The sequence below is a fragment of the Microcaecilia unicolor genome, chromosome 7 (genome assembly GCF_901765095.1).
Source record: "Microcaecilia unicolor chromosome 7, aMicUni1.1, whole genome shotgun sequence".
NCBI lineage: Eukaryota > Metazoa > Chordata > Amphibia > Gymnophiona > Siphonopidae > Microcaecilia > Microcaecilia unicolor.
In genome coordinates, this window is record NC_044037.1 from 269,637,669 (window position 1) to 269,660,854 (window position 23,186).

The following is a 23,186-nucleotide window of genomic DNA, read 5'->3' on the forward strand; positions in this document are numbered from 1 at the left end:
AAGGTCCCCCTGCTCCGGAAGGCACATGTGACGGCCCGTCTGAAGTTTGCCAGTGAACACCTGGATGATGCCGAGAGTGATTGGGAGAAGGTGCTGTGGTCAGATGAGACAAAAATTGAGCTCTTTGGCATGAACTCAACTCGCCGTGTTTGGAGGAAGAGAAATGCTGCCTATGACCCAAAGAACACCGTCCCCACTGTCAAGCATGGAGGTGGAAATGTTATGTTCTGGGGGTGTTTCTCTGCTAAGGGCACAGGACTACTTCACCGCATCAATGGGAGAATGGATGGGGCCATGTACCGTACAATTCTGAGTGACAACCTCCTTCCCTCCGCCAGGGCCTTAAAAATGGGTCGTGGCTGGGTCTTCCAGCACGACAATGACCCAAACATACAGCCAAGGCAACAAAGGAGTGGCTCAGGAAGAAGCACATTAGGGTCATGGAGTGCCTAGCCAGTCACCAGACCTTAATCCCATTGAAAACTTATGGAGGGAGCTGAAGCTGCGAGTTGCCAAGCGACAGCCCAGAACTCTTAATGATTTAGAGATGATCTGCAAAGAGGAGTGGACCAAAATTCCTCCTGACATGTGTGCAAACCTCATCATCAACTACAGAAGACGTCTGACCGCTGTGCTTGCCAACAAGGGTTTTGCCACCAAGTATTAGGTCTTGTTTGCCAGAGGGATTAAATACTTATTTCCCTCTGCAGAATGCAAATAAATTCATATACTTTCCACAATGTGATTTTCCGGATTTAATTTGTGATGTGCTATCTCTCACTGTTACCAATAACCTACCCTTCAATTATGGGCTGCTCATGTCTTTGTCAGTGGGCAAACTTACAAAATCAGCAAGGGATCAAATACTTATTTCCCCCACTGTATAGGCACACCCATGGTGAGCCACTAAACCATTCATAGCTCAGTATACATGCACAGGGGACAGAGGGAGAGGAATTTGAACAACAGCTAGGGAAATAAAACTCATTACTGACAAAACACACTGTCTTATCTTCCCATCCCAATATAATATGTACAAACCCTCAAAGATAAGCACACCAAACCACACCCTCCCTATCTCAGACAGCCTAAAACTCCTCGCCGTCACTATAGACCATAACCTCACACTTGAGAGCCAAGTTAACTCTATAACTAAGAAAATGTTTCACTCAATGTGGAAACTCAAACACGTGAAACCGTACTTCCCGAAGGAAACATTTCGCAGCTTGATACAATCAATGGTACTAAGCCATGTAGACTACTGCAACGGAATTTATGCGGGATGTAAAGAACAACTCATTAAAAAACTACAGACTGCCCAAAACACAGCAGCCAGGCTTATATTTGGGAAAAACGCAATTTCGAAAGCGCCAAACCCCTCCGAGACAAACTACATTGGCTACCAATTAAAGAACGTATTGCTTTCAATATCTGCACCCTGGTCCATAAAATTATCTACAACGAAGCCCCGGGATATATGACAGACCTCATAGACCTACCAACAAGAAACGCAACCAGATCAACACGAACTTACCTAAATCTCCACTACCCAATCTGCAAAGGTCTCAAATACAAATCAACTTATGGATCCAATTTCTCCTACATACGCACACAACTGTGAAACACATTACCAAAAGCCGTGAAAACAACGTACGACCACCTAAGCTTCCGGAAATCACTAAAAACCTACCTGTTCAAAAAGGCATACCCCACCGACCCAACTTAAGTGCCTAACTCCACAACACAATGAAACCAAAGCTTGTAATAGACTCTATGTAACTCTTTTAATTCCCCAATGTGTCTATAACACATGAACCTTATCTGACCACATTAACTCCTTGTATCTGTTTCCATGCCGGAGATGGCGAACGCCTCTACGGTACAATGTAAGTCACGTTGAGCCTGCAAATAGGTGGGAAAATATGGGGATACAAATGTAACAAATAAATAAAATAAACCTCATAGATCAACGACAATTATGATCAGTGTTCAGCTGTGACAAGTACAAACCATTCACAGGAAAAAATGTGTTAGTCACATCTACACAAACATTTATACACAGGCACTGAGAAATTCAAAGCAGCACTTCATGATCTGACAGTCTCCTCTTGCACTTCTTGGCTTCCAACTCAATTAGAACCAACATCAGGCTATAGCACACTAAGCTTTCATTTGCAACTACCCAATGATTATTGAACCATTTTATATCACTAATCCTAAAGACAGGGACCATGGCAGCTTCTAAAACCCCATTAATGTGGGCTACAGTTGATCCTACTCTCTTTCCAGGGACGTTGTATCGCTCCATGGTGCGACCGCACCTTGAGTATTGTGTTCAATTCTTGTCGCCGCATCTCAAGAAAGATATAGTAGAATTGGAAAAGGTGCAGCGAAGGGCGACTAAAATGATAGCGGGGATGGGACGACTTCCCTATGAAGAAAGACTAAGGAGGCTAGGGCTATTCAGCTTGGCGAAGAGACGGCTGAGGGGAGACATGATAGAGGTATATAAAATAATGAGTGGGAGTGGAACAGGTGGATGTGAAGCGTCTGTTCACGCTTTCCAAAAATACTAGGACTAGGGGGCATGCGATGAAACTACAGTGTAGTAAATTTAAAACAAATCGGAGAAAGTTTTTCTTCACCCAACGTGTAATTAAACTCTGGAATTCATTGCCGGAAAATGTGGTGAAGGCGGTTAGCTTAGCAGAGTTTAAAAAGGGGTTGGACGGTTTCCTAAAGGACAAGTCCATAAACCGCTACTAAACAGACTTGGAAAAATTGAAAATCCCAGGAATAACATGTATAGAATGTTTGTACATTTGGGAAGCTTGCCAGGTGCCCTTGGCCTGGATTGGCCGCTGTCGTGGACAAGATGCTGGGCTAGATGGACCCTTGGTCTTTTCCCAGTATGGCATTACTTATGTACTATGAACCATTTTATATCACTAATCCTAAAGACAGGGACCATGGCAGCTTCTAAAACCCCATTAATGTGGGCTACTGTTGAGCCTACTCTCTTTCCAGGGACTGTGGAAAATGCTCCCACCACATCCAGCTCAAGAAGCAGAAGTGTGGTCTGGAAATCAATCCCAGGTCTTTTGATGGTATTATTGAGGCTTATGCTTCTGAGCCAGGCCATGGCATTATGGGGCTCTTTTACTAAAGGGTTGTCAAGTGGCAACCTGGAACTACCGCTGGCCCAACACAGGTGCTGGCAGTAGTTCCACCCCCAGCATGCACCATGTCTGGGGCTAGCAGAAATACTGAAAAAACATTTCTGCAGGGGGTTACCTGGTGATAATCAGACAGTGTTCTATGCTGCCAGGTTAGACCGGGAGCCCTTACAGCCGCCTCAATGGGTGATGGTAAATGCTTCCCCCAAAATGGCCATGTGGAAAGTGCAAACGTACTGCATGGCCATTTCTTTTTTTTTGGCCCTTTCACCTGCTGCGGTAAAAGGGGCCTGTGAAGAAACAGTGTGTTTTAAGCCTGTAAAATGTATTGGAAATGTTCCTGCCATAATTGATTCTGAAGTGTATTTCTATAGTTTGCCCAGCAGGTGGTGCATGTTTATGCTTAAAGCTGTTACAGAGGACTGACCCCCTCTTTCTTAGCACACAGAAAATAGGAAGTGCCTTGCAATGATGTAACCAGTTTTTAATTTTAAATTTGACTGTTCTGGCCTCTGATTGGCCTGAAATTTTGAAATTACCCAGCAGTGGCTGGCTGTTGCTTCAGTTTCAGTCCTGGAGAAGGAGAGAGAGATCTCTTTTGCTGAAGCTCAATGAACAGATATATGTCCTGATCTCCCCATACTTGCATACTTTCTAGGAAGTATGCAAGTGTTTAGTTAGTGTTATGATTGATCCTTATTTCAGTTATCTGTTATTGTTTGCACTACACTGTTCAATATTTTTTTAAAAGAATAAACATAATTGTTTGTTTGCTCTGTTTGTCTGGACTGATAAAGAATCCTGGGGATAACTGGAGAGCGGGAGACTCACCCACAGGTGGTTGTGACCCAGTCAGTGGGAGGAGGGTGCTAGTGTAGAGCAAAAGCGGCAGGTGCAGGTAGACCTGAGCTGTGCTGGGGATAGACCCTCTAAGTGGCTGCAGGGTAACCCCAGGTGGGTGGCTAGGCGTTTTGTGACAAGGCCCTCGCGCATGGCAAAAACGGCCACTGGTGCTAGCATAGGGCCTCTTTTACTGCAGCTTAGTAAAAGGGTTCTTATGTTTTGAGACAATATATCCTTTTTATAACATAACTGAAGTGCAATAGCTCTAGCCTGTGATATTAAAACTTACTATTGTAAAAGGCAATATGCAGTCAAAAAGTAACCTATATACATTTCACATAACATAGGACAAAGAAAATAATTAAGCACAACATCCATGAGGTTATATGTTGTGAGTAATATTTCTTTGAAAGAAATCTCAATTGGCACTTAATCTTGAGCAGTAAGACATAATTCTTGAAAAGGTATTACTGCCCTTTTTCCTTATTTTTCATCTGGCAACATAATTGCATGCAAAGGGCATTAAAGAAATCACAATATTTTAACAGGACAGAAGGATTAAATGAAAATCTATATACTGGTGGGGGAAGTCATAATCCCCTGTAGTGTACTGACTTACACGTCTTATTTCAACTAAAGATTCTCTTGCTCATAAAAATAAAAAGTAACCCAATGCTTTTAAACTGAAGGCAGTTTTTAAGTGATAGCAGAAATAAAACTAGACAATTTATAGCTACTATGTAGGACATAAAAGAAAAAAAGTATAATATACAATACGGCTGTAGAGGAGATTCTTATGCATCGATCTTTGTGTTCACTATCCTGATAATATTGTCCCCTTTGTTTTTTTTTTTTTTGGGGGGGAGGTAATTTATTTGAACGCTATATAGGGAAAAGTTGTTTTTTTGCGGGAGGCAGTCTTTTCTTTGATTTTTTTTGTTGCCGTTTAAAGAATGGTAGTTATGTAGTTATGCCCTTTAGATTGTAAGCTCTCTTGAGCAGGGACTGTCCTTCCCCATGTTTAAACTTGTACAGCGCTGCGTAACCCTGGCAGCGCTATAGAAATGCTAAGTAGTAGTAGGTAGTGTAAATATAGGGCCTGTCCCAAATATTAAGCAAAACTAGGCAGTCTCCTAGGACAGCAGCTTCTGGGAGGCAGCACAGAGCTGATAAAGTCAAAGCAAAACAATAGACCCTGACAGCCACACACACACACACACACACACACAAACAAACAAAAAAAAAAAACAAATACAAAACAAACAAACAAACAAACAAACCCAAAAACCAAAACCAAATCTAGGAGCCACCAGTGCTTTACTTTTATTTCAGGAAGGGTGGCTAATTTTCAAATACCCATTTAGGGGCCCCTTTTACTAAGGGCGAGCTGAAAAAAATGGCCTGCAGTAGTGTAGACGCGTGTTTTGGGTGCAGGCAGAATCATTTTCCAGCGCACCTGTGAAAAAAGCCTTTTTCTAATTTTGCCAAAAATGGACATGCGGCAAAATGAAAATTGCCGCACATCCATTTGGGGTTTGAGACCTTATCGTCAGCCATTGACCTAGTGGTAAGGTCTCATGCGGTAACTGGGCGGTAATGGACTAGGCGCATAAATTGCCAATTAATGCCCAATTACTGCCTGCAAGCCAGAAAATAAAAATATTTTCCAGCATACGTAGCACACGCTTCCAGTCTTTTTCTGGTGGTCTTCTTATTTCTTGAAAATAACATCAGAAAAATGAACAACTTCACATGTTTTTGGTACACGCTGGGCCATTTTTCACCATGGCTGGGTCTCTCTAGCGTTAGCTCGTGCTCATTTTAGCGTGCGCTAAAATGTTTGTGCACCTACAGCGCGGCTTAGTAAACAGGGCCCTTAGATTGTGAATCCACAAGGGACAGAAAAAGTGCCTGTAATATAATCTATGTAAATCGCTTTGGTTGTGCTTCAAGTACGGGGTGTATATCAAATCCATGACCCTTTATCCTTTAAAATTGCCCGTATGTTCATGAAGTCATAACTTTCTGGAGAGTATTGTTAAGATGAATTTAAGATGAAGTGCTGTGTTAGGTTGAAATAGGGCACAAGTTTAAGATCTTACCTTAGGAGCATAAATTTAGAAGCTCACGTTTTTTCTTTTTCTTTTTTTAATTTTTTTTAATTGTTTTCAAAATAAACATTTACATAAAATAAATGTGGAAAATCAAGAAGATATATAGGAAAATATTTTGTCCATTTACATCAAGGAACAAATAAGAAATTATATTGTTACTTAATACACAATATTAGGTCAAGACACAAGAAATTATACACTGAAATTCAAAAATAAACTCTTAAGAATTAAGCTGTGAGGGCAGAGACCATTCCAGCTTGCGGTTTCAGCTCCTACTGGAGTGACCAGGCCTCTTTCGCCTTCACTCTCTTTAGCAACTGTAACCTGACGCAGTTTATCTGGTTCAAAAAATACATAATGTACAGCATTCAAGGAAATTATACATCTGCAAGCGAACTTCAATTTAAAATACCACCTAGGGAGAGAACCCGAGACCTAAGTCCCAGAAATTCTCTCCTCCTCCTCTGAGTATTTTTGCTGAGATCGGGAAAAATGTGTATTTTTGATCCGAGAAACTGGGTTGAGATATGTCTGAAGTAAAGTCTGAAAACATGGTTTCTATCAGTCTCGAATGCAAAGGTAGCTAGGAGAGTTGTTTGCTCCGTTATTATTTCTAGAGATGTCTCTAAAAGTTGTGATACATTTAGTTCTGGAGCATCTGTTCGAGCTATATTAGCTCCTGTAATGTAAAAAGCCTTTATAATCGGAAGCATAGCTTCTTCAGGAATACCAAGCACTTCAAAGAAGTACTTTTTTACATTTCTATCGGTGATATTAAGGGAGTCTTTGGAAAATTTAGAAGTCTCAGGTTGTTACGCCTGAGTTGATTATCAAGAAATTCAATTTTCCTTGAGTTGAATCTTTATCTGTTACCATATTAGCGACAACAGTCTGTAAACTCTTTATCTCATGCAGATTTGACTCACATTTTCTTTCCTGCTCCTGAGCCTTCAATTCCATCGTTTGCTGAAATATTTTAAATCCTTCACTTCAGAATTAAAGGAATTAGTTAATTGTAGTAGAGACGAATTGATGGTCTGAATCACCTCCCAGAGGGCCTCCAAAGTAACAGCTGCAGGTCTACTCCTCACGCCGAGTACACCGAGCGGGGTTTCCTGGCAGGGGGAGGGTGAGGAATCAGTAACCTCCCGCCCTTTCTCCAGATGACGTTCCTCCCGGAGTTCAGAATCCAATAGGGCCGACGCTAACCTCCAAAGGACCTGCCTGAGGTTCTCCCATTGTTCCCGTCTCACCGCTCGGTCTCGGCGGTTGCAGCTTGAAGAGGCGGACTTAAAGACGCCGCCTCAAAGCTAAGATCCCCTGTTGTCCTGGGGATCCAACCAAAGCTGGTGCCAGGGCTCCCGATACACGGAGGCCAAAAGATTCCAGGGTCGGCTGACGGAGCGTCGGGTTTCCACCAGGGCTCGCAGCGGCTTTTGCCCTGACCTTTCCCCTTTCTCTTCACCATAATACAGGTGAGAAAAGTACGCACTACTGAAGCAAAGCCTGGCGTTTGAGAGCCGACGTGTAACGCTCCGTCACAGGGACACCATCTTGACCTGAATGCCATTTTTTTTTTTCTTTTTTAACATCAGGCCCTGAATTATTTACAGCATTTGAGGGGCTGGACCACTGGTGTAGTGGAATAAATTAATAATTACTACTGGTAGGTTACCTCCACTAATGGCTCAATTTACAGCAGCAATTAAAGCAAAATTATGTGGGTAGAAGTGTTTGTTCATTGCCCCAGGAAAAAGTACTCAAAGAGATTGTTCTTCCTTTTTCCAGTGGTACCTCAATGCCACACATTTGTGGAGGAGTGGCCTAGTGGTTAGGGTGGTGGACTTTGGTCCTGGGGAACTGAGTTCATTCCCACGTCAGGCACAGGCAGCTCCTTGTGACTCTGGGCAAGTCACTTACTCAATCACCATTGCCCCATGTAAGCCGCATTAAGCCTGCCATGAGTGGGAAAGAGCGGGGTACAAATGTAACAAAAATAAAATCGATACTATTGGAGATTCTACATGGAATGTTGCTACTATTGGAGATTCTACATGGAATGTTGCTATTCCCTAGCAAACATTCCATGTAGAAGCCTGCGCAGCCACATTGGTGATCTGCAAGGGCCGACTTCTACATGGAATGTTGGAATAGCAACATTCCATGTAGATTCTCAAATAGTAGCAACAGTGGAGGAGTGGCAATGTGGTATAGGGTGGGTGGACTTTGGTCCTGAGGAACTGAGTTTGATTCCCACTTCAGGCACAGGCAGCTCCTTGTGACTCTGGGCAAGTCACTTAACCCTCCATTGCCCCATGTAAGCCGCATTGAGCCTGCCATGAGTGGGAAAGCATGGGGGTACAAATGTAACAAAAATACACTGTTTGAAAAATGTTGGTGTTTCTTCTCAGACAAAGGCCTGCCCACCAGAAGCCTCATAACTTGTCAGGTAAATCTTTTATGTTTACCAGCTCTGAGGGAAGGCAATAATCAGACTATATTTTTACATGGGTAATCCTGAGTTTACCTACATGAAAAACCTCTGATTATTACTCCTAAGGGCCTCTTTTACTAAACCTCGCTAGTGATTACCACGTGGCATATTTGCTGTGCCAGGAATTGCTAGCGTTGTTTAGTAAAAGAGGCCCTAAATATTTTTGCTCTGTTTTGTTATTGTGACAGAAACTTAGGACCTGATCCAGGCAAAAAGTTTGGACCAGCAGAAGAATTAAGTATGGGTGGAGTTGTTATAAGAGTTAGTAAATTAGCAACTGATCAACATTTACAGCTAACTTTGCCTCTGGTAATATTTCTGTTTGTGCTGTTTGATGATACGGTTTTGTTAATCCAGTTAAAATATGCATACAGATGAATTTAGTATCTCTGAGTCATCTTTGAAAAAGCATTTACTGTGGCATATATCACTTTCTTTGCTCTCACAGAGTTTTAAAGAAAGATTGAATACTTGTTTTTCTCAATTAAAAGCATCATATGATTTTTAGAAAATAAATCTGTACTACTGAAAAATAAAACCACAAGTGCAATGAAGCATGGACAAATTTATATTTTGTAAATAGCAGCATCCAGAATTCAGAGCACATGTAAGGACTTACACAGTAACATAGTAAATGACGGCAGATAAAGACCTGTATGGTCCATCCAGTCTGCCCAACAAGATAAACTCATTTTACATGGTATGTGATACTTATATATATATACCAGAATTTGATTTGTCATTGGCCATTTTCAGGGCACAGACCATAGAAGTGTGCCCAGCACTCTTCTTGCACTAAGTTCCTAAGCTAACATTGAAGCCCCTTAACATTTACACTCATACCCATCCATATCTATTCAGTCACGATCAGGGTGTAGACCGTAGAAGTTTGCCCAGCACTGGTTTTGCGTCCACAATTACCGGCGTCCCACCCAATCTCTGCTAAGATTCCAGTGGATCCATCCTTCTAAATAGGATTCCTTTGTGCTTATCCCACACATGTTTGAATTCCATTACCGTTTCATCTCCACCACCTCCCACGGTAGGGCATTCCACGTATCCACCACCCTTCTTCGTGAAAAAATACTTCCTGACATTACTCCTGAGTCTGCCCCCCTTCAATCTCAATTCATGTCCTCTAGTTCTACCGCCTTCCCGTCTCCGAAAAAGGTTTGTTTGCGGATTAATACCTTTCAAATATTTGAACGTCTGTATCTTGTCACCCCTGTTTCTCCTTTCCTCCAAGGTATACATGTTTAGGTAGGCAAGTCTCTCCTCATCCGGTTTGCAATGCAAATCCCATACCATTTTTGGCGCTTTGCACCGCTTCCAGTCTGTTTACATCTTAGCAAGATACGGCCTCCAAAACTGAAACACAATACTTCAAGTGGGGCCTCACCGACGACTTGTAGAGGGGCATCAACACCTCCTTTCTTCTGCTGGTTATACCCCTCTCTATGCAGCCTAGCATTCTTCTGGCCATGGCCGTAGCCTTGTCACATTGTTTCTTCACCTTCAGATCCTTGGACACCAACACCCCAAGGTCTCTCTCCTGAGTAGAGTTACTAATCTCTCCCCTCCTATCAGTATCTCTCTTTTGGGTTTCTGCACCCCAAGTGCATCACTCTACACATCTTGGCATTAAATTTTAACTTGATAGAACTGGGTTACTGCTTTTCTTCGGTTTCTTAATGCATGCACTACTTCAATGTCAAAGAAACCCTTGTAAAAGATAATTCACTGGTGAAATTTTTAACATTTAAATATGTGAATAGTGATCAGTGCTCAGTGCATTACTTTTGACCACAATATGCAGGTAATGACACCGTTCAGACATCATAGCACATAAGTCCACCCTGCCTACAACTAATGTTTTTTCAAATCAAATTGTACATTTACCAATATTAGTAAATACAAAAAACCCACTTAGCTTATTACCCGCCAGCCCTATTGAATACGCCACACTCCTAAACTGTCTAGACCCAGAAGACGGAATATACCCAGCAGAAAGGATCTGGACCGAATTCGAATTACTGTCAGAGGACCTCATCTCTAAAACGTTCAAAAGATTCACCAAATCCTAATGCAAACTAGATATCTGCCCAAACAACCTCATGAAATCAGCTCCTCAACAATTCATAACAGACCTAACGAACCACGTGAACTTCATGCTACAAACGGACTTTTCCCAAAGGAACAAGGAAAATTTTACTCACCCCCATACCCAAAGACACAAAGAAAACGCAAGCAAAATAACTAACTACAGACCAGTAGCATCTATATCACTAATAACCAAAATAACCGAAGGGATGGTAACCAAACAACTCACAAACTATCTCAACAAGTTCTCAGTACTGCATGATGCCAATCAGGATTCCGGTCAAATCACAGCACAGAAACAGTATTAATTACCCTAATGACCAAATTAAACAAATGATTTGCAACCGTGCACCAATATAGTCCTCTTACAATTTGACATGTCAAGTGCCTTAGATATGGATTATAAGCCACACTGAGCCCGCAACTAGGTGGGAAAATGTGGGATACAAATGCAACAAAATAAAATAAAATAATAAAATATTAAGATTGGCAAGCTGGTTCAAGAAGGGACAGAGGTAAAACAGTTGGCAGAGATGTTCTATGCCGATGATTCGATCAAGTAACTCCATCAAGTCAGTGAGAAACCCATCACCGTGCATTTAAAATTACTGGTCAAAAAGACTATCTGATCTTCTTTGTCCTCTACATGGACCATGTTTTGCTGGATCGTGTCTCAGGAGGACGATAGCAAGTTCAGGTATCTTTTGAATATCTTCTATCAGATCCTTGTCTAACTTCTCCGTTTGTGCCAGAGGTCTGTAGATAACCCCGTGTGGATACAGGTTCTGTCTTTTCTTTCCAGCATGATCCATAAAGCTTCTTTCTTCCCCAGGTTCCCCACATTTCAGGCCATTCTGATATTGTCTCTCACATACAGCGCCACTCCTCCACCTCTTTGGCCACTCTCTATCCTTCCTAAAAAGATTATAGCTCGGTTTGGTCACATCCCATTCATGGGAATCGTTGAATCCCATCTCTGTAATAGCAACAATATCCAAGTGTTCTTCAAACATCAGGTCTTGCAAGTCTTGAATTTTTTTACTTAGACTGTGAGCATTTGTGCTCATTGCTTTCCATGTGCTTAGTGAGTTTAGGCGGTTTTCTATATTTACATGCCCTTTCTCTCTTCTGGGGGTGACTTTCCAAATTCCCTTGTTTCCTTTTGTCACCCCCACCTTCTAGTATAAATGTCTAGAAACATGCTATCTGAATTTCTCCCCAAGGATCCTTTTTCCCCATCACAGAAAGATGTAGCCCATCGTTACAGTACAGTACTGACCTAAAACAGCTGTAGTAAGCTAACAGGTCTTTATTGAATGCATTATTTTGAGACAACACATCTCTTGATCAAGGATGTGATTTCCTACAACTTCTGAAATTTTCAGAAAATATGACTATATGGGTAATGCCTGGTTGCCTCGTTTCTTAAAGATCCAGACACAGGTGGATGAGGGATGTGAACTTTTTCTTTATCTCAAGGGCTGTGTGGAAATGGAATGAGAAATAATTTCAAGGCCCCTGCCTTCAGTGGATGCTCTTCTCACTGAGAGTCCACTCTCCACTCACACAAAAATAAGTACACCAATTAGACACAAGCAGGAACCGCTATGTTGGGCCTTCTTCAAAGCAGACTTTTCTTCTTACTTTTCTTTGGGTGGAATCCTTGAGTTCCTCTAGACTCCTCTCTACTGATATGGAATTCTTCATTCTGTCTTGTTCCTTTCAGTCTTCTCAGACTTCCAAGGACAGGTTACCCCAATAAACACTCTCCTCTTTGCTTCTTAACTCAGAGTCAAGCTTTACTCCTTCAGGTTCATGGAGTCACTTGGGAATCCATTTGAACCAACCCTCACCAACAGACTTTTTTTCTTGGTAAGCTCGTTTAGCTATGTGGGAACAAACCCCCCCCCCCCCCAAAGATTATCCTCACAGACAATGGACCACTTTTCCTATTAACCAGGTGCATCAACATTGAGTCCCAGCTCTACTAAGAAAGATTAGAAGTTCAAACACACATCTCGTTCATTACCAGGGAACACCTTGGTGTACGAACCTATGACATCCAAGTCCAGGAAACGTTCAGACCTTGATCCCCTGACACTCTACAAAGAAGGCAGAAAGACTTTTAAGAAAGGTAAAAATCCCTCCCACACGGAGGCTTTATATTCAAAACCTGCAGCATCATATTAGACTATCTCCTCCTTTGGCTCTCCTTAAAGGAAATGTAATTAAAATATGTACTTCCACTTCACACACATGCTGACAGGGTTAGGGTACCCCTCAGTGCTATATTAATAAATGCCAGCTGATGTTTAAGTGAAAAGTCAACTGTTTGATTCCCACTTCAGGCACAGGCAGCTCCTTGTGACTCTGGGCAAGTCACTTAACCCTCCATGAGCCTGCCATGAGTAGGAAAACGCGGGGTACAAATGTAACAAAAAAAATAATAGACCACTTGTTTCTATATAAAACCAACATTTAATTATTTGTCTGATTTCTGATGTGTGATTCTGAAGCTTTCCAAGTACTTGGAACACTTTCAAAGGTTTTCAGCTAGATTGAGCTGAAACTCAGTTTAACTTTGGGGGGGGTCAAAATTTGTGTGTAAGGTGTTTTTGAAGAAAAGTATGCAAACCAATTTGCAAAAGATTTGGACACACTGAAACTGAATGTTTTGCATTCCAAGCAGTGGACTGAAGTGGTCAGGTCAAAAATCTCATAGATAAAAAGGCAACACCCCAAAATAGCTGAATCTAGGTCAATTAAAAAAAAAAAAAAAAAAAAAGGAAAAAAAGCCGAGTGCCTAACTTAACCAGTCAAATTTTGCCCCCTAATTTAAGCTGATTTTTGGTTGAATCTAGCTGATATCCCTAGTACCTTAAGAAGTTTTAAAGAACTCTATAATACTAAGATGCAGACAGCATTGAGAGTAACATGTATGACTGTCTCCCAGTTGGTGAGAGGTTTTTGGGCTCATTTACGAAAGAGAAGGGCGCCCATCTTTCGACACAAATTGGGAGATGGGCGTCCTCCTTCCAGGGTCGCCCAAATCAGCATAATCGAAAGCTGATTTTGGGTGCCCTCAACTGCTTTCCGTCGCGGGGCCAACCAAAGTTCCCAGGGCGTGTTGGAAGCGTAGCAAAGGCGGGACTGGGACGTGCTTAACATAGGGGCATCCTTGGCCGATAATGGAAAAAAAAGAAGGGCGTCCCTGATGAACACTTGGCCGACTTTACTTGGTCCTTTTTTTTTTATGACCAAGCCACAAAAATGTGCCCTAAATGACCAGATGACCACCGGAGGGAATCGGGGATGACCTCCCCTACTCCCCTAGTGGTCACTAACCCCTTCCCACCATAAACAAAATTTTTTAAATATTTTTTTCATCCTCAAATATCATACCCAGCTCCATGACAGCAGTATGTAGGTCCCTGGAGCAGTTTTAGTGGGTACTGCAGTGCACTTCAGGCAGGTGGACCCAGGCCCATCCCGAACTACCTGTTAAACTTGTGGTGGTAAATGTGAGCCCTCCAAAAACCACCAGAAACCCACTGTACCCAATCTAGGTGCCCCCCTTCATCTCTAAGGGCCATGGTAGTGGTGTACAGTTGTGGGGAGTGGGTTTTGAGGGGCCTCAGCACACAAGGTAAGGGAGCTATGTATCTGGGAGCTTTTTCTGAAGTCCACTGCAGTGCCCCCTAGGGTGCCCGGTTGGTGTCCTGGCATGTGAGGGGGACCAATGTACTACGAATGCTGGCTCCTCCCATGACCAAAGGGCTTACATTTGGTCATTTCTGAGATGGGCGTCCTCGGTTTCCATTATCACCGAAAATCAGGAACAACCATCTCTAAGGTCGACCTAAATGTGGAGATTTGGGCGTCCCCGAACATATTATCGAAACGAAAGATGGCCGCCCATCTTGTTTCAATAATATGGGTTTGCCCGCCCCTTCATGGGGAAGTCCTGCGAGGACGCCCTCAGGAAAACTTGGGCACCCCGTTCGATTATGCCCCTCCACATGTGTGTGCTCCATGCTAAGAGCTCCTAGCTTTCAGAGAATGAGTTCGTTCTCTTGAGGCTAGAGTAGCAGACTTGGAGGAGCTGAGGGAGGCAGAAAGGTGCATAGAAGAGACCTACAGGGACGCTGTAGAGAAGCCCCACCTCCAGTCTAGCAAAGAATAACTTTACATGGATAAGTTATCTGTATAAAGTATCAGCCTTCAGAACTGAACATGTAGCTCTGCTGAAAATCCACATAAAGTTATAGTATTTTTCTATTGTAACCGTGTGTGATGCCAAGTATATCAAGCCTCTGTAATATATAAATAAATAACTTTGAGGATTATTTACTTACAGCAATAGGTCTTGTACTAAATAATGTGCAGTAACAATCTTAGCAATGCTCTAAATAAATGACCCCCCCCCTTTGCGGTAACCATTCTGATGAATATTGCCATCATAGAATGTATAAGTTGAGTCTATGGAGATTTGTTCACTGGTGCTCAAGCTTGACAAACTGCAAGCAGCTCTAATTATACAGTAGCTATTGCGATAATAATATGTTTGCTGTACATCCGAAGAAATGCTACTCTTTTTGAGACACTATTAGCATCTGAGTAGTAAGTTAATGGGTGTCTTGGAATCGAAGGTAATTGTATGTTTCTGTCTTTCTTGATTTTATACTATAATTGGGCAATTTGAAACTCCATTGATTTGCTCATTAAATGAGAAAGCACTTTTTTTTAAAAAAACAAAACCTTGTTTTGTGTGCATATGGAGGTTGTATCGTGTAGCCACTGCACAGACTACAGGATTTTATTTGCTATAAATTGAATGTTGCCCTAGAATTTAAATTTAAAGGTCTAGCAAATAAGGGGTCCTTTTACTAAGGTGCGCCGAAAAATGGCCTGCTCTGGTGTGGGTGCGTTTTTTGGATCCGCTCAGGTCCATTTTTCAATGCGCATGCAAAAAAGGCCTCTGGGGGAGGGGTTGAAAATTTATTTATATATTTATTTATTGCATTTGTATCCCACATTTTCCCACCTCTTTGCAGGCTCAATGTTGCTTACAATACATCGTGAATAGTGGAAGCATTTAAGAAGATATACAATTAGTATTATAAAAGGATCTTGGGTAACATGATAATGATCAAACATAATAGTAGTTTAACACGCGAACATGATAATGATGAGACAAACTAGTAGATTAACAAGCTAGTATTGTAAGGCATTTCTGGATAGTTGTGTTGGAGTTCATATTTGTTGGTCTTTGGGGTATGGATGAGTGGCAAAATTACAACCAGCACGCGCCCATTTTTGGCCTGAGACTTTATTGCCACCCATTGACTTAGCAGTAAGGTCTCAAGCGTTAACCGGGCAGTAATCGTCAGCGCGTATACACTGCTGATTACCACCGGGTAAGTGCCACACGGTAGAAAATTTCTACCGTGTGTTTGGACGTGCGTCAAAAATGGAATTAATGCCCGGGGCACGTGGTAGCTGGGCAATAGTTCCAATTTGACGCATGTTGGATGTGCGTAGGCGCCTATGTGTTTTAGTGAAAGGGCCCCCAAGTGTCATTTTGGGTACTTGGTCAAAATAGCTCCTATAACCCTTGACAAGTTAGCCCCCCGACAAAACGGCCTGATCAGGCACTGCATTTTTTCCCTAATAATCTTACCTTGCCAAACAGGATAAGATTGGTAAGACTATGACAATGACGACAATATATATACATATATTTTTTTTAATTAGCATGATGATGGAAGAATAGTTTAAATAGCAGAACAGATCATGAATACCAGTTTGTAGCTATAGAATTTTGTTTGTTTATATATGCTTTATGTAATTGAATGCTGGTAGGAGGCTTTATCATGTGTTATTTTTTTCTTAGGGGCTGTTTTGTTAAGGGGGCTATTTTGTGTAGGGGCTATTTTGTCAAGGGTTGTTTTGTAGGAGGGGCCATTGTATCAAGGGCTATTTTGTTAGGGTGTGAGATGTCAAGGAGGGTTATTTTGTTACAAGGCTTTTTTGTCAGGGCTATTATGACCGGGTGCCGTCATTTTGTATTATGTGGACTTACTGTGCCTCACCAGTTAGAATATAAATCCTCTAAGATTTCACTAATACTTGATCAAAGAACTGACAGATGCCTGAGCAATAGAAGCAAAATTTATGTCAATCTTTTCTGTATGTAGGCCATGCAGTCTTCCCTGAACTTCCACATTGATACTACATGTCTCATCTATGTTTATGGGTAAGCATTTTCTTAGTGTGAATGTAAAATATAATTTCTCTAGGGCTGGTGGTACCTAGTTTAGGGGCCCTTTTACTAAGCCATGGCAAAATGTGGCCTGTAGCAGCACGAGCACATCTTTTGGGCGTGCGCTGGGCCATTTTTTGTCGTGTCCTGGAAAGAGGGCCTTTTTTTTTAAGGGGCTGCAAAATAGACATGCAGCAGAATAAAAACCAGTGCGTGTCCATTTTTGGCCTGAGACCTTATCGCCATCCATTGACTTAGCGGTAAGGTCTCACGTGCTACCTGGGTGGTAGGCATGCAGCGCATGCACACTGCTGTTTACTGCCGGGTAAGCGCCGTGCAGTAAAAATAAAAAATATTTTCAACTGCGTGTTTTTGGCGCGCACCAAATCAGAATTACCACCCGGGGCATTCGGTAGCTGAGCGGTAATGCCGATTTGGTGCACGCTGGACGCACGTAGGCCCTTAAGTGCCTTTGTAAAATGGCCCCTTACTGTCTTGTCTGAAAAGCTATAATGCTGCCTCTCTGGTATTATTAGTGGTTGGTGGTATAAGTCAATGAGAGGCAATGCCTGTGAGCAAATGCATAGTCACAGCCCCCACCTTGGGCCTGCCTTTCCCATGGATTTCCTACTGAACAGAAATATGCATTTGAGGAGGTGATAGGTTATAAGCACACGCTGGAGGAACAGGGGTGATATGATACAGACGTTCAAATACTTGAAAGGTATTAATCCGCAAAAAAATCTTTTCCGGAGATGGGAAGGCGGTAGAACGAGAGGACATGAAATGAGATTGAAGGGGGACAGACTCAAAAAAGATGTCAGGAAGTATTTTTTCACGGAGAGGGTGGTGGATGCTTGGAATGCCCTCCCGCGGGAGGTGGTGGAGATGAAAACGGTAACGGAATTCAAACATGCGTGGGATATGCATAAAGGAATCCTGTGCAGCAGGAATGGATCCTCAGAAGCTTAGCTGAAATTGGGTGGCGGAGCAGGTGGGGGGAAGAGGGGTTGGTGGTTGGGAGGCTAGGATAGGGGAGGGCAGACTTATACGGTCTGTACCAGAGCCGGTGATGGGAGACGGGACTGGTGTTTGGGAGGCGGGAAATACTGCTGGGCAGACTTATACGGTCTGTGCCCTGAAAAAGACAGGTACAAATTCAAGATATGAGTTTATCTTGGGCAGACTAGATGGACCATGCAGGTCTTTTTCTGCCGTCATCTACTATGTTACTATGTTACTATGGTTCATATATCATAGTCTGTAAAGAGGTGGTGGATACAAGTTTAATGGAGACAAATTGTGGAAGACAGTCAAACGTAGGTAAAACCATATTTTAATTCAATTATCTAATAAATTTTATCTATGTTTTTACCTACGTTTGACTGTCTTCCACAATTCAATTATCTAATAAATTTATCTAACACCCAACATGGCCATATATCTCCCTGCATGGGCTGCATCAGGATGGGCCCAGAAAGCAGACAGGCATGTGGTCTAGAAGGGCCAGTTGGCATAAACAATGAGCAGACTGGAAACAGATGACACAACTGCAGAAGATGTTCCAAAAATGTATTAGCCACAATAGCAAAAGGCAATAACTGTGCCCGACGTGGCCAAGTTTAGCCCTTTGAGGGCTGTGTCAAGGGCCAATAATACTATAAAACTAGATACATCTCTCTCTATATATAGATGTAATGTAAAAGCACAAAAATAATACAGGATACAACAATATAAATAATTAAATAATAAATAATTAAAAGAGTTCATTAAAAAAACCAGGGCTTTTTTTGAGGGGGTACTTGGGGTACTGAGTACCGGCACCTTTTCCATTGTCTGCTAAATTGACCCATGGACCCCAAGTTTTAATGAAAGAGCTCAGGCTCTACACACCAATTCTGCCTTGTCATAGATTCTGTGACTGGTTGCAGTGGTCCTGGCTATTGTGGGGTGGTCCCTCAGTGATCACCCCACCCCCTGAAGGGTGGCCTGGCATTTGAGTACCGGCACCTTTTTTGCTAGAAAAACTGCACTGAAAAAAACCCTCATATCAAAAATACTTGATAAAACATAAATATAAATATTCATGCGAGTATATCAAGACAAAAACACATATAGACTAGTAGAACTGGAAAAGGGTCTTAGAGCATCGAATCCAGCATACATACCCAGGCAGGTTAAAATGAACCACTTGAACCCAATCTGGTGAAAGCTAAGGGGTCCTTTACTAAGCACTGTAAAGCCCACCGTGGGCTTACTACATGGCAATATGGAATTACCGCCAGCCCAATGTGGGAGCCAGCGGTAGTTCCACCCCTCAGCAAGCGGCATTTCAAGAGGTAGGGAAATAGGTCCCTATTTTTTACTGCAGCAGTTACCAGGCGGTTATCGGGCAGCACTGGGTTAGCCTGGGTGCCCTTATCGCCACCTCAGTGGGTGGCAGTAAGTGTCCCCCCCCCCCCCCCCCCCCGCATGGTCACATGGTAAGTGCAATCTTATTGCATTGCCATTCTTTTTTTGGCCTTTTTACCCGCTGCAGTAAAAAGGGCCTCAGCCCACAGTAAAAACAGTCACCGCTGCTACTGCAGGGCCCCTTTTACCAGGGCCACCAAGAGGACTGGGCCAGGCCCGCCCCCCCTCCACCGCCACCGGGCCCTCTCTCACCCCCGGGCCCTCTGCACAGACCTTTAGCGCCTTACTTTCGAAAGCGCAGCAAGCAGCGGCAGACCACTCCTTCCTTCCGTGTCCCGCCCTCACGGGTTACGTCAGGCGAGGTCGGGGACACGGAAGGAAGGAGTGATCTGCCGCTGCTTGCTGCGCTTTCAAAGGTGAGGCGCTTAAATTCAATGCCAGGGAGCGACGGAGGGCAGGCGGGCTGGGCGGAGGCGCCGGGCCCCCCCTTCCAGAGGACCGGGCCTGGGGAATTTTTGTCTCCCCTGTCCCCCCCTCTCGGCGGCCCTGCCTTTTACCACAGCTTAGTAAAAGGGTCCCTAAGGGCAGAAGAGTGAAAAAGTAAAAGAGGTCAATATGGCATTCATGGCAAAGGAAAAAATTAGATCCTCTAAGACCCTTTCAGTTACTACACTGGTCTTCCTCTGTGTTCATCTAGCTTACTGATGCCCTATTCTGGTGTATTTTCGACTAGAGGGGCCAAGTGCACCAGGATTCTGGTGTGTTCGGCCCATCTGATCGGGCGTGGACCGGGATCCTGGTGTATTCGGACCCTTTGATCCCAAATACACCAGGATCTTGTTTGTACTGTTTGTCCTAATTAGATTGTAAACTCCGTCGAGCAGGGACTGTCTCTTCATGTTCAAGTGTACAGTGCTGCGTACGTCTAGTAGCGCAATAGAAATGATAAGTAGTAGTAGTAGTAAGTAGTAGTATTCTTCTTGCTAAACTCTACATTCTTCCCAACAAAATTTTCTAACCATCCCTTTAAATTATACTGCACCCAGAATTCTTCTTCAAGGAGAAAAGTTCTCAACAAAAGCAGTGGCGTGAAGATCGGTGTAGGTGTCCTTCTGCATAAAAACTATGCTCGGCGTTTCTTTCATTTTCATTATCGCCTTTATGCACACGAGAAGGCTCTTTTTAGAGCTTGCTTTTTGCAACTGTGGCGAACAGCGATTTTTTCAGATTATACGTTGGGGCATTGAATCTACACTACGCGCAATTTACAGTGTTTCTCTTTGACCCCTGAGGCAGGCGTTGTTTTACGCCGAAACATGGCCCGTGTCGGGTCATTAATAAAGAATTTTCAATTGTCCCCAGTCTTGAAGGCCCAGTATTGCTTTTTTTTGTCTGTATACTTTCTGTGTATGCTGCATTACCCTCTCTATTTGTGCTACACTAAGATTAAATATTGGCATAGTTGATATTGGCACATGTTATCTATTTAGTAATTGAGGATCACCTGAGTGTTGGTTTAGACCATATTTAATTGTGTACCCTAATTTTTATTATTTATTATTATTATTTAGATTTTGCTTACACCTTTCAGTAGTAGCTCAAGATGAGTTACATTCAGGTACACTGTCCAGCTTATAATCGAAAGAGAAAAACGCCTATATTTTGACCCCAAATCAGGGAGATGGGCGTTTTTCTCGCAAAGGCGCCCAAATCGGTATAATCGAAAGCAGATTTTGGGCGTTTCCAACTGCACTCCGTCGCGGGAAACGAATAAAGTTGACGGGGGCGTGTCGGAGGCGGGACTGGGGCGTGGTTATCAGTCAAGGAGAGATGGGCGTATGTAGCTGATAATCGAAAAAAAAGGCGTTTTTACCGCAATTTGGGTCACTTTTTGGACCCTTTTTTTCACGAACAAGTCCCAAAAAAGTGCCCCAACTGCCCAGATGACCACTGGAGGGAATCGGGGATGACGTCCCCGGACTCTCCAATGGTCACTAACCCCCTCCCACCAACAAAAAAACCCACTTTAAAAACTTTTTTCCCAGCCTGTATGCCAGCCTCAAATGCCGTACCCACCTCCATGATAGCAGAATGTGTTCGATCCTGTCACAGCCTTTCCTGGGTCAGATGTGGCACTCGGGTGCACTACAGGGTCACAATCAGCATTGCATTGTGGTGGGTGTAGGGTATTGGGCTCCGTGATTTCATTAGCTTGTGCTACAGTCTCACGATGTTGGTAGTTGGTAGGCTCTTCTCCCATGGTGCTTTTCCCCTGCCTACTGGTCAGAGTGTGCCCTGTTGTGTTTCCTGTTGTAGTCCATGCGGGTAGTGGCCATTTTGTAAGCCATTTTTAGTTCCCTTTCCTGTGTTAGCCACGTTAGACAACTTAGTTCTTACCTTGAATGTGGCTGAAAGAGGGCATTGTACAGCATTCTGCCAGCTCTGACCTACTGCTAATCTCAGTACCAGGGAGACTCGTTGCAGTGGGGCACAACCTCTGCAGTTAACTGTGAGTAAACGTGCTTATTCCAATAAAGGACGTTTTCGGAGAGATTAGTCTTCAGGTTGTCAACTGGTGTGCCAATGTTATACAGCAGCAACAAGTCCTAGAGGCCTGCGTGTATGCAGGTCCGTGGAGCACTTTTAGTGGGTACCGCAGTGCACTTCAGGCAGGTGGACCCAGGCCCATCCCCTCCCCCACCTGCAACACTTGTGCTGGTAAATGGGAGGCCTCCAAAACCCACATGTAGGTGCCCCCTTCACTCCTAGAGCTATGGTAGTGTTGTACATTTGTGGGTAGTGGGTTTTGGGGGAGGGGGTTGGGAGCTCAGCACCCGTGGTAGTGAGCTATGCATGTGGGAGCTTTTTCTGAAGTCCACCGCACTGACCTAGGGTGTCCAGTTGGTGTTCTGGCATATCAGGGGGGCCAGTGTACTACCAATCCTGGCCCCTCCCATGACCAAATGGCTCGGATTAGGACGTTTTTTTTGAGCTGGGCGTTTTTTAGTTTCCATTATCACTAAAAAAAACAAACGCCCAGCTCAAAAACAATCCATTTTTTCGAAAAATACGGTTCGGCCGCCCCTTCACGGACCCGTTCTCGGAGATAAACGCCCCATGGAGATAGGCGTGTGCATTTGATTATGCCCCTCTGTGTATTTCCCTGTCCTAGGAGGGCTCACAATCATGCAGCTGAGGCAATGGAGGGTTAGGTGGCTTGCCCAAGGAGCAGCAGTGGGATTTGAACAGACCTACTCTGGATGTCAAGAGCAGTGCTCTAACCACTAAGCCACTCCTCCATGCCTACTATACTTGCTATATTGACTTCAGTTGTCATCTCTTGAACTGCTTCTTTATCGTAGATCTTTTTTTCTTTGATCCACATACATTTCAAAGTCTACTCTTTCTTGGGCACCACAACAGTCTGAAAATCTGTCTTACTCTGCCTATTGAGACATGCTATTCCGCTCATCAGGTTTTTCTCATATCCCAATTAGACTATTGTAATGTTCTGCACAATAGCTTACCTGATTCTTCCCTTGACATCCTTCCGATTCTACTAACTTACAAGCTCTCTTGGCCTATTAGCTTTCACTCTATACCATTGCCTCTTCTCTGAGTGTTTTGTTGCACTGGTTACTGGTCAAATTTCAGTGCTTATTTAAAACCCTCTCGTTCAAAAGTCCATATGACTTTCTCCATCTACTCCTCCACTGATACTTTACTTTCCCCCTTGCTGGCTCCACAATCTCATGCCCCTGTTAGTCTCTGTCTGTTTTGGTGTG